This window comes from Saccopteryx bilineata, chromosome 1 (genome assembly GCF_036850765.1).
Source record: "Saccopteryx bilineata isolate mSacBil1 chromosome 1, mSacBil1_pri_phased_curated, whole genome shotgun sequence".
Taxonomy (NCBI): domain Eukaryota; kingdom Metazoa; phylum Chordata; class Mammalia; order Chiroptera; family Emballonuridae; genus Saccopteryx; species Saccopteryx bilineata.
The window spans coordinates 117596651-117615169 of NC_089490.1; positions in this window are offsets into that span (position 1 = coordinate 117596651).

Sequence of the window (18519 nt, forward strand, 5' to 3'; positions counted from 1 at the left end):
AACTATTATAATGTCTTAGTAATTATAATATATTTTGAATACAAATTCAAATATCGAATTTCTGTTTGTAAATTAAATAAAAATAGGTCCAAGATAAATGTTTAGATATGTGACTTAATAGATATAGGAAGTTCATCCTCTTTGAGTGGTAGTTTTTCTTTTATGTAGATAGTAATACAAATAAATATTTGCTTTGAGGAATATAAATGTGAAATAACTATTGAAAGTAAAGGTGTAATATAAATGTTAGTTGTTCTCTTCATCAAGAGCTTCAAAGCATAAATCTTGTGAGCTGTATTTAGGTTGCTCAAAATTCTGTTCTTTTATAGGAGAAAAGTTCAATAATTTGAGTTGATTCAGTGCATTGTATTCTAGTTGGGGTTTTCTGTTAATAACCTTCTTTTTAAGAGTGAACTTGTTGCCATGCTAAAACTTTTATACCAATCAATAATTACCGCTTAGCATATTTACTTTATTTTTAAAGTTAAGATAAATTACCTAACAACAATCAATAAAAATAAATAAATTTTACATTAATCAAAGTACATTTCTTACTCATTTTAGTGCCTTAACAAAGGGTTACTGGTATGTTATATAAGATAATAATGTTTTATTTGTTTCTCAAATTATATTAAAAAGATGCTTCTGCTGCTTATACATTCCTTATTTTTATAATATCACTCATGGGCTTATGCAGGGTTTTTGAGGAAAAACCACATGTAGTTAACATTCTCCGCAGCTCTGAATGTCTTATACTTAATGCTCACCAATAAAAAAATGAACCAAGTCTGAATTCTCACCCAGATCACCAAGGATAATACAGGGTCCCGGTTTAGTCAGGGTTTTACCTCAAATGCATGTAGACAGGTCTTCAGTTTACACTTAAAACACTTTATTTAAATGAGTCCCAGGTTTGAATGATAAAAGTCTGAAACAGCCTAAATTATCTTATAAATTAAGCTGTATAATTTCATGATGTTTCTAGAGGTTTAAAAGAAAAATCCACTGTATTATAATATTGTCTATGTTTTATCAGGCCCTAATTTTAAAAATTGAAGTCCTAAGATTGGCTTGGATGTTTAAAATTGGAATGTTTTCATAGCTTTTTTGCAGCTGTTTTTCTTCTTATATTGTTCAGTGTCACAGAGGCAAATTCTGTTCCAATTACACCGGGACAGATTTGTCATTCCTGGTCTCTGAAATAGCTCAGAAAATAATAGGAGATAAAAGGTAGATATATTTGTATTTATGTGGAGTTGGAAATGCTAAATGGAACTGTACTCACACTCTTGACAGAAATCTCTAATAGGAAAACAATCATTTTAGAACCTGATTCTGAATCTATTTCTCTTTTTATGTATTTGTTTATTTTAAAACTCAAGAAAATAAGAAAAAAAATTAGCTCATTTATAATTTGAAATAAACTAAGATCTTATTTAGGTAATTACCCAAATAAACCGGTGTATTTGAAAATGTAAATAATAATAATAATAATTTTGTATTCTTCTCAATTCTGTCTTCTTTTCTACCCTCTGTTACACTGTGCTAGGTATACATGTTTATTTAATCACTGAATAAGAAAAATAAAATGTCATACAATTAAATGATTAAAACAATGCCTTTCCTAAGCTCCCATTCTACTGACAAAACCCTGCATCAAACACAAATTTTTAAATTGGGGGAAATATGTTATATTTCTAAATAGCTTCCTTAGGCCTAGAAATCTATAACTACTGAGAGAGAATCATTAAATGTGTAAGCAGAAAGGTAACTTAAAAGAACAATTGTTTGATTCATTTGATACACAAAGTAAAGTTGGCCCTATTATCAATGATCTCAATTTGATATATTCTTCAAAACATACACTCTACCTCTTTGTCTTTAATCTTTAAAAAGATTAAAAGTCATGATCACAGCACTTGAAAAGAACAATGGAAGCTCATTTTTGCTAATCTGGTATCTTAAAATAGACCATCATAAAAATCACCCCAGAAATATGAGAATCTATTTTTAAATGCTTCCAGAAAAAATGCAGCCTATCTTTCTCAGTCTGTCAGTCTGGCTAAGAAGAAGAGGGCTGCCTGATTCTAAAACTAATTTTTAATTTTGTTTTTTAATCACGTACTTTTATGCTGGATTTTAGTGAAAATGTAAATTTAGTCTTCTCAATCTCTAGAAGTTTTCTTTTTCAGCTTCCCTTTTTCTTTTTCTAACACACTAACTGAAAGCATAGTCTTTGGACAGTTTGTTTAAGAATTACCTCAGATATTTGTTTCAATGCAAATACCTGCAGATCAGAATATCAAAACTTGATAATAAAAAAAGGTGAATTTTTAATTTATATATATATATATATTTACAAATAGTTGATTACCTAATAATTTCTAATGTTGGGACTATTTGTCCTAATTATTCATGAATTTGACCTAACTCATTCATTATCATAATTGTAATTATACCTTAAATCCTCCAAATTATTTACCTCAGTAAACAATGCATCATACTCTTATGATACCAGCATAGACTTAGATTTTGTTGTGATTGGTGAAAGCAGTCATTCTTCTTAAGGATCTATAAAGTCATTCAACAAACATGTATCTGTGGAACACTTTTTCTGCTGCTCTGTACTTCAAAAATAAAGAAATTAAATAAATACAGCAACAGTAATCAATTCCCTTGTGGAGTTTACTTTCTACTAAGGAGAGGTACAGACAATAAGTGAGACAAATATAATCCAAATTTTTAAGAAAATAAATTATGCTAAGGAGAGCGGGAGTGCCAGAAGAAGATTGCAATTTTAAATAGGTCAGCTAGAGGTGTTTGTTTGTTTTTCTTTTACTAAGTTTTGAGTAAAAATTAAAACAAGGTGTGGTGAAGGAATGAACCAAGCAGGTATTGGGAAAAGAGCACCCACAATAAGGAAAAGAACAATTGCAATGCTGCTAGTCAGAAGTGTGCCTGATTTGCTTGAGAAATAACAAAGAAGGCACTGGGATCGAATGGAAGGAAGCCAGACAGTAATAGAAATTGCCATAGACAAATACTGGGTGTGAGATTGGGTAGGGCCTTAAGTGAGATGTGGAGCCACTGGAGAAATTTATGCAGAACAATAACCTGGTTTGGCCAATTTTCAAAGGATCCTCTCTATTCCCTGTCCAGAAGAGACTGTAGAAGGAGCAAGGATGAAAGCAGGAAAAGCTAATAGAAATTATTACAATAATATAGAGATGAAAGGACAATGGCTTGGATCAGGGTAAAAGTGATTAAAAGACATATTCTGGATATATTTGAAAGATAGATTCAGTAGTATTCTCTGATTATGTGGATGTGGAACATGAGAAAGAAAAGTCATGATTCCTCCTAGGTATATTTGGCCTCAATAACTGGAACTGTGCAGTTGCCCTGAGCCAAGGAACACTGCAGGAGGAGCAGGTTTGAAAGGATGAAAGGATGGATTTTCAATATGCTAAGTCTGGGGAGTCTATGAGACATTCTAGTGGAAGTAATATCCAGATAGATATAGGGACCTTCAGTTCAAGAGAGAAGGTCAGGCTAGACGGCATAGATGGGACTTAAAAGCATCGGATTGGACAAAGTCACATTGGAAGAGAAGTAGTCAAGCAAGGCTTTAAATCACTCTATTTCAGAGTTTTAGTGCTAAAACAGGGAGCTTTCCTGTGACCGGTCAAAAGTGTACTATGACTTTATGGACACTCTGTATTTTCCATAGTTTTGTCCAGCTCAATTAGATAATTTTTAATTAATGGATTAAATTTAAATTTTTTTATTGATGATATCCACTGTACATAATTAGCAACACAGTTGTTATTGGGAACTTTGATAAAATTCTCAGAAAAGATATTTTTCTGATTTTTATCCAGGGAGTTGGTGTATTCTTATTTGCAATTTGTGACAGCATATTTTACTTAGTACCCTTTAACTCAGTTGAATTTTTCAATTTTTATAATAACCAAATGCAGCATGTACAAAAGTAAGCACAACATTTTCTACCACAAACCTTCTTGTCCTAATTTGTCTGATGCTATTAATAGCAATGTTGTAACATTTCAAAAAATGTATCTAAAGCCTGTTTAAGTTGGATAAAACAAACCAAACCACTGTAGTAGATCCTCAAAATATATATGAATAACAACAAAAAACAATAACATGTGCATCAATCTGGCTTAAAATGTAAAAATTTATGATTTTTAAAATTAATACCATCCTAAGTGGTTAGAATATATTTTAAGGAGCAAAGAAAGCTTAGCTATCCAGAATTCTTAGCTTTACAGAATAAAAACTTCCAAGTATTATCTTGCCTAAAACTACAGATTAAAATTTGTTGATAACTTAAATAATAAAATTCAATTCAAATATTCAGAGATTGGTTAGAGCTTCATCCCATTACACCAATATTCAGAGACACGTCTACATTTATTATTTCAACTGTTTAATTATCCTCTGGGAGAATGTATTAATTAATTAATGTGCTGGCCTTTCTATGTAATGACTTGCTTTGAAAGGTAGAATTATTAATAAAGAATATTTCTTTTGCTTTAGCATATTTAGGGCAAAGACCAAATGCTTGCGATATTTAAGCTCTTTTTTAGCTTATGACAAGCCTCAAAAGAGCAGGAAATGTGTCCTAGATACATTCTTATAAGATAAAAATTCAGAAATCTGTGAAACAAAATCTGGACAAGAAAGAAAAAATGCACACACAAAAATAATTTATAAAAGCCCAGTTTTTTTTAACAAAGAGATAACAAAAGATAAAAATTCATAATAATGACAATAATAATTAATAATTAAAAGTTGAGTAGAATAATAATTTCAGAATAAACATAAAAGACACTAAACCATATTTACACCCTTTATTTTAAAAACTACATTAGCAAAAAGTTTAGGGGAAGGGGAAACATGCTTTAGTAATCTATAGTGACTTACATGCTATCCTCAAATGTTGAAATAAGTTTTATCTAAAAAAATCTAAAACCTTTGATCCCGCCTCTGTCTCTGTTCTGTTCCTCCGTTCACATTGATCATTGGATTCCTCAAATGAGTGAGGTCATATGATATTTTTCTTTCTCTGCCTGGCTTATTTCACTTAACATAATAGTTTCCAGGTCCATTTATGTTGTCACAAAAGGTAAGATTTCTTTCTTTTTCATGACCTCATTGTACAGAAGGAAAGGGGATGATAGGGCTGGATCAGAGAAGGGAAAGAGATTGGTGAAATTATATACACATAACACAGCATTATAGAGAGCAGAAAAGCAAATCCTAGAGGGAAGGGGGAAGGGCATTGGGAGGAGGATGGCAAGGGGAATGTGGAGGGGAACACAAGGAAGGGGGGATGCATTTGGGGGACACTAGAATCTATGTAAACACAATAAATTAAAATCAATAAAAAAAGAGTCTAGAACCTGTGTTTCGGGTTAACCTATCTTCTATTGTTAAACATCTTAACTCGGTAAAAGTCTTATTTCTATACAGATATAAACAGGGACTGCTTATCTATTAGACATTGTAGACACAGTAGGTCAAAGAAAATTTCAAATTATAATATTAATATATTATACAAACCCTGTTGTAAAATATAAATTTGAATATGTGTTCAATAGAAGAAGGGACCAACAAAGGCAAAAGTGCATAGAGCCCACAAAAATTATAATATGGCCCTGGATTGTGAATCAAATCAAACGATCCATGTCCCACATTGCTTCTGTTACTAGATGGTGAGAAACTTCCTCCTTCATTTTGCTGAAAGTTAAGTTTTGTGTTTGAGTTCCCAGGGACAAGAAGTAAAAACAGATTTTCAAATTATATTACTTATATTTCTTCTCATTCAGAAAACTCCCACATCTACTTCTGCAATTTTCATAACATATCAATGTCATTTTTCCTGTGTATGTAAAAAAATTAAAAAAAAGATGTCATGATATGTGTAACAAGATGCTTCTGATATTTCATTAGCAATTGCTAAACTCAAATAAGTTTTTTCTTCAATGTTCATTGGTACCCTTTTGCTGACCCTTCTCATCCTGTGCATCTGTGTGCCCATCGTGTCAGAGTTGTTTTTCTAAACTAGAAATCAAATCATAGCATTACCAAAACTTCCATCAAAGTACAGTGGTACCTTGAGATACGAATTCAATAACCAAGCTCATAAGTCAGTGAACTTGTATATCAAACTGCCAATACTGGACCCCTGCACCAACGCGCCAACTAGCAGCAGCTTCCCAAATCACAACTTGTATCTTGGAATTTTGCTCTGATCTCGAACAAAAATATGGATCGAGTCACAGCTTGTATCTTAACAATCCATACGTTGGTCTGTTTGTATCTCAGGGTGCCACTGTACACATATCTCTATTAACTGTGGCCTTCAAGGCACTGTAGGATTCGGTTCCTTTCTATCTGACTTCATTTTCTACCTATCTAGCTACAATGAGTGTTTTAGTTTTTTATTAAAAATAGCTTTTATTTTGGATTCTTTTTAAATTGACAAAAAAGATGTGAAAATATAGCAAGCAGTCCCTATATATTCTCTACCCAGTTCCTCTATTACTGATATTTTACATTAGTATGGAACATTTGTTGCAATTAATGAACCAATATTGACACATTACTATTAAATAAAGTCTATAATTTATATATTAAGATATCCTAAATTTTTACTTATTGTCCTTTTTCTACTCCAGAATATCATCTAGGATACTATATTACTTTTAGTTGTTTCCTTAAGCATCTCCTGATGTGACAGTTTCTCGGATTCTAATAAATTAATGGATTTGAGGATTATTGGTTAGGAACATTACAGAAGGTTCCTCAATTAGAATTGTTTTTGATACTTCTCATGTCTAGATTGGATTTAGGAATTTTGAAAGAAAGACAAAAGAGGTAATGTGTTGTCTAATCAGATTACAGCACATCAGGGGTATATAATAGCAACACAATCACTAATCTTAATCACCTTGCTAAGGTTGTGTCTGTTTCCTCTGCAATACCACCCCCCTTTCCATACTGAAAAAGGAAGTCATATTGTGCATCACTCACTAACAGAGTAGGGAGTCATGCTCTACTTCCTAGAGAGTAAAGTGTCTACATAAACTACTTGAAACAATTTTCAATGGGCTGTTTGTTTATTCTTCCCCATTTATTTATTAATTTACATTTGTTGCTCATATAGTTTTATCTTTGGCTATGGAGGCTCTTCAGTTGAGATCTCTGTCCCCTTGACATACTCCCACCATTTATTGTTTCTTTCTTTTCTTCTCCTTCTCCTTCTCCTTCTCCTTCTCCTTCTCCTTCTCCTTCTCCTTCTCCTTCTCCTTCTCCTTCTCCTTCTCCTTCTCCTTCTCCTTCTCCTTCTTCTCCTTCTCCTCCTCCTCCTCCTCCTCCTCCTCCTCCTCCTCCTCCTCCTCCTCCTCCTCCTCCTCCTCCTTCTCCTTTTTCTTTTTCTTCTTCTTTTTTTGTTAGCACCCCCCTCCTTTCTGGCACTATGAATGCTCTAGGCTGACTTTGTGTACCCCTTGCTTTAGTCATAAAATCAGCCATCTTTCTAAGAAGCCCGTGTTACATTTACTGAAAAATAATACTAAAAACCATGATGTAGGAAATAAGTATGCTCACTGTTACTCAAGTGTCATTGTTTCTATGCTTCCTCAATCCACAGGACAATGTGATGTATATGATTTACTAACCCATGCTCGTACATGTATTTGTATACAAATTTTTATATATGTACATATCAATATTAAAATAAACAAATTCTGTTCCACTTGGATCATTTTAGCCTTCTCCAAAGCATGTCTGTTACCAGCCATTATAGCAGTGAGAAACTGTATTCCACCATGCACCATTCATTAACCTACTTGTTTATAATGAGTGTACATGGACAGTGGTTCCAGAATTACAAACTTATACCCTTTGGGTAACAACTTTATCAACTAATGGGCTATGTACAGTTTATTTTGGCTTTAGTTTTAGACTCTACTCATTTGCAAAGTTAGTTAGATCAACACTCATTTCTCCCAACACTTCCACAGAAATTTTTTATGCTTGTTAGAATATCATAAGGTGTATTTCATCCTGCATCCCTGATTTCTTAAATTATTTTCTAAAATTGGCACACCTTAAGTTTCATTATTTATATTATAAAGTTCTGTGAGTTTTGACAAGTATTGTATCTATACCATTATTGTCACAAACAGAATGGTTTCACTACCCTATAGAGCATGGGTATCCTGGAGTAAAGGAAGATCAGAACAAGAAGACAGCATGAGATTTCACCACAATACTCAGAATGATGAACAATTTAAAATTTCTGAATTGTTTTTGTTTCTTGAATTTTCTATTTAATATTTTCAAGCCATGGCTGACTTTAAGTAACTGAAACCATGGAAAGTGAAAATGCAGATAAGGGGGATTACTGTATTTTGTATAATTTCTTTCTAAAAAAAATTGTAAAAGTTAATTTTATGTCTCAGAATGAGATCTATCTTGCTAATAATTCCATATTAGTCTGAGAAGATTGTGTGCTCTGCTGCTGTTAAATGTAGTCTATAAATGTTAATTAGATTAAGTTGATTGACAGAACTCTTAAAGGCATCTCTACTCTTACTGATTTCTGCCAGTCTGATTTATAAATTACAGAAAGAAAGAAATGTTAAACTTCTCACGAATGATAGTGAATTTGATAATTTCTGCTTTTAGTTTTATCCATTTTGCCACATAATTTTGATACTCTGTTGTTTAAATGCATTCAAATTTAGTATTGTTATGTGTTCTTAGAAAATAGATCCCTTCAACATTATGTAATGACATTCTTTATCCCCAATAATCTTTCTTGTTCTGAAGTCTGAAATTAAAATAGCTATACTGGCTTTCTTTTGATTAGTGTTAGTGTGGTATATCTTTCTTCATTACTTTACTTTTAACCTATCTGGGTCTTTATATTTACAATGGGTTAAAAAAATAAAAAAACTCATTGACACAGACAACAGTATGGTGATTACCAGAGGGGTGGGGGGTGAGGGAGGTTAAAGGAGGTAAAGGAGGATAAATGATGATAGAAGGAGACTTGATTTTGGGTGATGAGCATGCAATACAATTTACACATGATGTATTATAAAACTGTCCACTTGAAAGCTATATAATTTTATGAACCAATGTTATCCCAATAAATTTAACAATTTTTTTGAGAGAGAGGTAGGAAGAGACTCAGGAACATTGAACTGGTACTGTATCAATAAATCTTTTAAATAATAAAAAAATAAATTAAAAAGTTTTTTTTCATTGATTTGAGAGACAGAGAGAGGCATCATCTTATTCCATGTTGTTCCATTTAGTTGTACATTCACTGATTTCTTCTTGTATGTGCCTTGACCAGGATTAAACCCATGACCTCTGCCTGCTGGAGTGACATTTTATTCATTGAGCCATCCAGCCAGAACTGAAAATGGTTTTTTTATAAGCAACATATAAAGCCTAACATATTGGGCTTATTTTATCCAATCTGAAAATATCTTTCATTTGTGCATTTAAACAATTAAATTAATAATGGTTATTGAAATACCTGCTTTTGAATATTTTCTACTCATTGCTTGTTTCCATTTTCCCACTCATTTTCTTCCTTCTTTGGTTGTAATTTAACCATATTATTTATATTATTTTATATTATTTAATTCTATCTCTTCTGCTAAAAGAGATATGATCTATTTATTGGTTTATTACACTAATTTATAAAATGTTTTTACTTCTTTGTCTCATGCTTTTAGGATATACTTGAAAAGTATACAGATTAAAAACATTAGAACATCCTTCTATTAATAAAAATAATTATATTTTTTATGTTAAAATCAAACACTGATATAAGGCCATAGATTCCAAAGACATAGTTTTTCAAGACTGGCCAAATTGTCAGCAATTTGAGGACTTAAAAATAGATTATGAACTCATGATTGATGCCAGATTACATGGTAAATTTAGTTTGGGCAACAAATTTGCAGCACCTGCAGTTCTTAACAAAAATCTTCACAAAGAAGTTCTGATGAAGAAACTTAATAATGTATATTTGTTACAGGAGTGGGCTGGTCAAATCAGATATGTAACATTTTTATATTCTAAAAGCTCAATATTTTTATTGATTAAAAATAATGAGTTATAAAAGGACACAGGAAATACTGCCTTATGTCTTAAGATATACTTGATAATAGTTTTTAGAGTTGAACTCAGAGGATAATTTAAATAATATGTCATTTTAGATTTATGACTATATTCTGAGTTAGCACAAAAACAAAATATCAAATCTGCCTGGTTAATGCTCACTTTGTTTCTGTGTGTACGTTTGTTTGAGTGTGTGTGTGTATTGGAGAGTGAGAATGTGTGTAAAGAGATTGGATTGGTCCTAGTAAGAGAGAAATTTTAAAAATAGAGTTCAAAATTCAAGATTATTCCAATCATTGTCCTGGCCATTTGGCTCAGTAGTAGAGCATTGGCGGGGCATATGAAAGTCTCCAGTTTGATTCCAGTGAGGGCACACAGGAGAAGGGACCATCTGCTTCTCCATCCTTCTTCCTCCTCTTCTCTCTCTCCCTCTTCTCCTCCCACAGCCACGGCCTGATTGGTTAGAGCAAGGTGGTCCCAAGCACTGAGGATGACTCCATGGCCTTGCCTTAGGCACTAAAATAGCTCTGCTGCTGAGCAACAGAGAATGGCCCCAGATGAACAGAGCATCGCCCAGTAGGAGGCTTGTCCAGTGTATCCCCATTGGAGTGCATGCAGGAGTCTGTCTCTCTGCCTCCCTGCCTTTCATTTAATAAAAAATTAATTAATTAATTAATTAATTAAAAGAAAGATTATGTCAATCATACTTTACTCCTTCATAATCATCTTTCAACCTTAAATCTCACATAACCTCATGATTTTTACTTTGGATTCTAAATGTACTTATGAGTACACTTAGACTAATAAACTTGAATTGCATTTCAGCTACCAAATAGATTTTAAAAAATGGAGATATTTATATATAAAGTTTATTCCCATTATGAAAGTTACATTTCTATGATAACTTGAATAATTTATTTAAATATGCAAAATAGAAAATCCAAATATATATTGGCTCTCAAGTTAAAATATTGGGCTTAAATATATGCATTTTTAAGATAATTTTTGTGTAAAAATATTACCAAATAAAAAGTGTGCAAAAATGAGTGTAGAATATATATTTAATTGAAATATAATTTATAAACTTGTTAAAGTGCATTTCATATTTTTAATTGCATGTCTTCTGATTTTAATTTATCTTAAGTACATTTTTAATGATGAAATATATTTTTCTTTTTTCTTGGTAAAAATAAAATGTAAAGACCATTAGAAAAAATAAGAAAGTGTTAAAAGTATGAATATTAAATCTAGATTATGGATTATGTATACTTAAATTTGTATTTATAGATGTATCTCAATGTATAGTACCTTATGAATATGTATGTATAATAATTATATATTTATGTATATATAAATATGTACATATGCATTTATATATTCTACAGTGGTACCTTGAGATAAGAACAGACCAACATACAAATTTTTTAAGATAACAAGCTGCAACTCGGTCTATATTTTTGTTCGACATCCAGAGTGAAATTCCGAGATGTGAGTCGTGATTCCGGAAGCTGCTGATAGTTGGCACATTGGCACATGGGTCCAGTATCAGCAGTTTGATATACGAGTTGACTGACAAACTTGGTTACAGAACGAATTAAATTCATATCTAAAGGTATAACTGTATTTATAAATATAACATTATGAAATAAATAATATAAAAACTGAATCATATTGTTTTTCAACTGATATTTTCACTGGTATGAATACTTTTCTGTTACTATAAGTGGACAAACTGTTTTTTATATGTAGTCCCCTATAGTTGGGTATATTTTTTGTATTTTTCTGAAGTTAGAAAGGGAGAGGCAGTTAGAGCCCCCCATGCGCCCTACCGGGATCCACCCAGCACGCCCACTAGGGAGTGATGCTCTCTGCCCATCTGGAGTGTTGCTCCGTTTTGCAGAGCCATTGTAGCACCTGAAGTGGAGGCCACAGAGCCGTTCTCAGTGCCTGGGCCAACTTTGCTCCAGTGGAGCCTTGGCTGCAGGAGGAGAAGAGAGAGACAGAGAGGAAGAAGAGGGGGAGGGGTGGAGAAGCAGATGGTTGCTTCTCCTGTGTGCCCTGGCCAGGAATTGAACCCAAGACTTCCACAAGCCGGGCCAGTGCTCTACTGCTAAGCCAGGGCTGGATATTTATTTTTTTAAATGAACTTAAATAAACTTTGTGGTGTTCATTTTAGTAATTGCATATTCTATAATCATGTATTTCTTAGTATAAACTATAGAAGCTAAAATTTTTGGATTTCACTTTTAATACTCAAAGATTATACCAACAATACAGATTGTTTTATTTTAATTACACTCAGTATTTTTTGCAAATATACCATCACTACAAATTATTGAATTTAAAATTTATTAATTTGAACATAATTTCAACTTAACTTGAAAATAGATATTTATATTATGAAATATAATAAACTATACAATCCTGACTGTTTTTCAAGTATGTAAATCTTCAGAATCCCAAAGAGCACTTATAAGATATATTTCATGTTATATCAAGGTACAAGCAGTAACATTCTCTAAGGCATCTTCCATGATGCATATACAACAACAGGTTTATGCAGGGTTCTACTGCAGAGTTATCAGGGACAGTCACTGTCGAGCTCAGTGGTTTTCCTTCCCACAGTCTCATAGCAAAGATTTCAATCTCAAGTTTCAATAAAATTATGAATTGATAACTCTCATAAGTCTTCTGGATTACTCTAAATCATAAATAAGTCTGGGATACATACTCCAGAGTATTTACCATTATTTTCTTTCTCATTAACTTAGAATCAAAATAAATAAATTTATTTATGTCTTCACTAAACAATCATTTAAATATTAGAAACAATAGATTATTTTAAAATAATTTCTAACAGAAGTAAATGTGAGAATTCTCAAACTACTAAGGACAGAAGTAATGTATGAGATATAGACTTAAAGAATCTTGCAATACTCGAATATATATATAGAATATTTTTAAATATTTAATTATAAACAATTTTTTCCCTGACATCAAGGACCTTTAATAAGGAATATTATCCTTTCTTAATTGAATTTCTTTTCAAAAACTTCAACATCTTTGATCGTAAAGAAACAAGACTACATATTATAAAGGTTACATTTGTTTTCACATCTGGAAAAGAATTAAATCAATAGGCATATTTGGAGGAACAAAAGTTGGATAGTATATTCCACTGGGTGAAGAAAAAGGAAATACCGCAAGGTAAAAGTAGATGTTAACAGACTAATGATCATTTTTTAATAACAGAGGGACCTTTCTGTAAAAAAAAAAAAAAAAAAATAGCAATATATTTTTCATTGCTGTCTTCTCCTTCAGCTAACCTTTGAATGAGAGAAACTTCTGCTGATGTCAAATGACCACAAGGATATTAACAACTGGACTTGGAACCTGTCGGCCGCTATTGGGTATATCTCCTTTACCAAGCTGGCTTTTTTCGTTACTGCCACTGACCTTGCAAACAGCTCCGACAAAGGTCGGAATGGATTCATTGATCAGCTAGACCAAGCATATGACAGTCTGTGCCTTAATTGAATCCCAAAAGGGGGCCAACTGGGTTTTTATTACAGAGGCCAGCCGATAGCACTCATTAAAAGCTCCACAGACTGTGTGGTTTACTAATTAGTTTATTATACAGACACCTTGACGATGGGCAAAGTTGTCATTTTGCCCTTTATCGCACAGGGGATGTTGTTAAAAGTTTAATCAGCTAACACTGACCAAGTTAGCTTGGCAGGCTGTAGATGGTCATTACTGAGGTCACCCCTGCTGTAGCAATTCTGACAGGGTCACAGCATGAACTTACAATAAAGAGAGTGTTACATAAGGTAAGAGCGCACCTGAAAGGGACCCCAGAAAAGAGATGTGCTCTGCGGGGAGTAAGAAACAGATGGGCTGTTAGGACAAGTGAGTCCTTTTAAAGTTTATCTTTGCCTGCTCTGTTTAACATATGCTTTCGGAAAAGATGGGCCATGCAACAATCGCTTTGATATGTTCATCAGAAATAAAATTGGTAACAGGTTGTTTCTGGCCAAATTAGGGGCATCTGATTAAAAATTATTTCCCTATGTTTTATTTAAACTTTACAGATTGCCAGGGAGGTAAGCAAGACATTTTATATGGTTTAAACTTACACTAGATAGACCAAAGAAAAAGTTCTATTTAATAAGACAGTATTATTATTCAGAAAACCATTGTGCATACTGTTTAATTGTATGAGAAAATTCTCTGATTTACCATTATTGTCTCACTTATTTCAGAGGTTCTTATTTCTCTAAAAGGCTAATTTCCAGAATTTATTCTATCTAGGGGAAAATTTTGTATGCATCTAAGCAAGATTACTTAGTGAGTGAAGTATAGATTTATCCATCTTACCCATTTGGTAAAGACTCAGAAAACATGACACAATTTTAAGTTAAAATTATTGATAAATTAAAAATATAAGTAATGTATAAAATATTCTTCTGTTAATATATACTTTTTGATTAGCATAATGATTGTACTCTATGTTCTCAGTAATATATTCAATCTGGTCAAATATTCAATCTAAGTCAACTGTTGTTAGCATCCAATAATAGTTTCAAGCCATACTTTTGGGTTTTTGTATATAACTTTAGTGGGATTACACTTTCCAAAGTATTTATTTAGGCATTTTAATAGTGAATTTCTGCCCTATGGATGATTGACTAAGATAAACATAAACAGTTTAAAAAGAGGTGTCTGCATTTTCACTCTGTCTTATCCTTGGATATTCAAATCTCTAGAGATCTGTATGAATCTGAACTTTAGAAGCAGTTTATACAGTATATAAATTGTGTTGATTCAGACCTGATCCATTGAAATTGAAGCTTTAACTAGCATATAAACTTAATTTTTTAGCATCAGTTATTGTATCTATAATATTATCTGAAGGCTTTATGATAGTAAATCCATAAGATAAGAACGTGTTCAAATTACACATTTATTTTTGATATCACAAACTTTTATTGTGTTTAAGTCATAACATAACACTGGGGAACAATTTATTTTTCATTTTCTGTTGCATGAGGTTTTAGAACTGTTTCTCTATAATCCTGCATCGCTGATTCCAAATCTGAAATATGGTTTTGGTGCATGCTGTAGCTTTTATGCAATTTTAATTTTTTTTTGTTACAGTTAATGGCATGCATTGGTATTTAAATTGGAGTGAATGGGCAATGAGTCTTGGATTGAACATAACCACAAAGCAATTAATATTTTACAAACATCACTTTTATATAATTGTTTTAAAATGTAAAAAATTATTATCAGATAAAAACACCCTCTTATTTTGTTTTAAGATTGAATCATGGCTTTTTTGAGTAGGCATAAATGTAAGAATAGTCCTGACACTTTCTGTTATATATGTGGCTGTTACACACTTCAACATCAAAAGCGCAATATTTCATCATTTGTGACACGTGCATAGATTGCCTATTTTCAAGTTCCCCTTGGCGATCAAGACAAGAATTGGGCTCCTCATATTGTGTGTCATAATTGTAAGGAAATGCTTCATGAATGGACAAAAGGAAAATGCAAAGGAATGCCTTTTGGTTTGGCATGAACCTAAGGACCACAGCAGGGACTGTTATTTCTGTCTGATCCATTAAAAGGGCATCAGCAAGAAAAAACGGCATATGATTGCATATTCTAATATTCCTTCAGCAATACAACCTATCCCATACTCTGAGACACTCCCAGTTCCAGTTTTCAATGGTTTTATTTCTTCTAAGGACAAAGAAAGTGAACATGGTGATCAAGTGTATTTTGATAAGATGCACGAGGGAATGGTTGTAGAATCTGAAGGGTCTTCTTCTGATGCCAAGCAGTCATTAACCCCTCAGCAGTTTAGCCAACCCAAATTAAATGACTTACTTAGTAAGAGATTTGGGCCTATCAAAGAAAGCATCTGAGTTAGCCTCCAGGCTTCAAGAAAAGAATGTACCTTACCGGTCAGCTAAAGTATCCCATTTCAGGAAGCATGAACAAATTTTTGTGGACTTTTTTTCTGAAGACAAAACTTTGTTTACTGTCATGATATCAGTAGTCTTCTCAGTCAGCTAGGTGTTACCATTTACAGTCCAACAGAATGGTGGCTATTTCTTGAGAGCTCTAAACGGAGTCTGCAATGTGTTCTCCTACACAACAGTAATGGTTATGCAGCGGTTCGAACTGGTTATTTAACTCATCTGTGAGAAGATTATAATGACATAAAAATTGTCCTCAACTTTCTGAAGTATGAGGAGCATAACTGCATCATTTGTGTGGATCTTAAAATGGTGAATTTCCTGGTAGGACAACAGAGAGGTTTCATGAAGTATCCTTGCTTTCTGTGTTTGTGGGACAGCTAAGCTCAGGAGAAACACTGGACACAGAAGGAGTGGCCAAAACGTGAAGCTCTGGAAATAAGGATGCAAAATATTGTGAATGAACCTGTAGTTAATCAAGACACGGTTATTTTTCCCCCCACTTGACATCAAACTTGGCTTAATGAAGCTGTTTGTTCAGGCTTTGATAGAGAAAGTGAGTGCTTTCAATGTATTATTTCTGCTTTTCCTGCCTTGTCTTTCGAGAAGATAAAAGCAGATGTATTCAATGGACCTCAAATTCGAACCCTCGTACATGATGAAAAATTTGCCAGGAAGATGAATAAGGAGGAGGAAGCAGCATGGCAGTTTTTGTGGCAATTACAGAGAACTTCCTTGGCAACAAAAGAGCAGAAAACTACGAACTTCTGGTTCAAAGGATGCTGTTGGCTTTCTGTGACATTAGAGGTAACATGGGCATTAAGATTCACTTCCTGAACAGTCACTTTGATAAGTTTCCCCAAAATCTTGGAGTTATTAGTGATGAGGAGACTACTGATGGAGCATCAAATGAGATTGTCCTCAACAAGTACACAAACTCAAGAGCTATAAACACACATTTTTGCCTGAACAGAATTAAAATAAGTTTTGTGCAAATTTTTTGATTAAAATAAGTGTTTTAATATATTCTATTTTAAAATTGTAGACAAATTCTGATGCAATCATTTCTTTTAATGTATTAGTGTATTTAATGCATTATATAAATTATAATATTTTCAAAAAGATGATGCCCAAGAAGACATTCTACTTCATTATGTTAAACTAAATGTTGAAAATTTTACAATAAGATGAAAACATAAAATTTTAAATAGCTTACAGAGAAAAATTAATGTCAGATTTGAGATCAGCGTAAGATGAAAACAAAATTTTAAATAGCTTACAGAGAAAAATTAATGTCAGATTTGAGATCAGCGCACTCGAATTAGGTAAGAACAAGTGTTTTTGTGGATGCAACAAAAATTTTTTTCTCCCGTGTAATAGGCAACACTTAAAGGCATCTGTCCTGAAGATTAAAATATAATTTAAGGGATGTTGATCATATTGAAGGCTTTATGAAGAGAAATGAATAAATATTCTGTATTGCATTTCCAAAAGCAAAAGAAATTTTAGTAAGTATTATGTATGATCCAAATTGGAATTGATCTAGAAAACAAGTCTAAACATTTAGGATGACTGTAGGATTTGTAAAATAGAGACATCTTCAAGGGTTCACACTTCTTGGTAGTCCCAAGGAAGCATCCTACGGAGACAGATTGCTTTGTCAAGCCCACACTGGCAAATGCTTCAACATTAACTCAGTCTAGAACAAAAAATACGCTGTTTTAACAGTGGGATTTTAAAAGAATTGCTATTGTGTATGTTTTCTGCCACAGATCATGGAGGAAATTATGAAACACTTTTAGTAAAAAATCTGAAGTCTTATCTTTTCAAAAGTATCTCAACAGCAACATGTTATTTTCAAATACTTCCAAGACTTTATGTTATATATATATAAAGTATGAAAAATTCAACTATTAAAGATAAACCTTTTGTACATTACAAATTAAGGAAAGTGAAAATAAAATTCAAACTATAGACCACAAATAAATCTTTGTAATATGCAAGACTTAAAAAGACTTAATATCAATAATGTAAAATAAATGCCTATAAATCATTAAGTTAATGAAAAATACAAATGGAAGAATGAATAGAAAAAAATGAAAATACAGTTAATGAAAGCAGAAAGACAGAAGACCAAAATACATATTTATATGATATATATCCATATGTATCTATATATAGATACATATACATTAATAACATATACTTATCATTTACAAAATATCTGTATATTATATCTTTTATAATTTTATAATCAGTCAAGTATAATTTGCTGGTCAAGTGATATATGTATATTTCACCATTTCTGATAATAATTTAGTATAGTGCATATTTATTCTTCCTTAGTGCCACTTATTTTAAG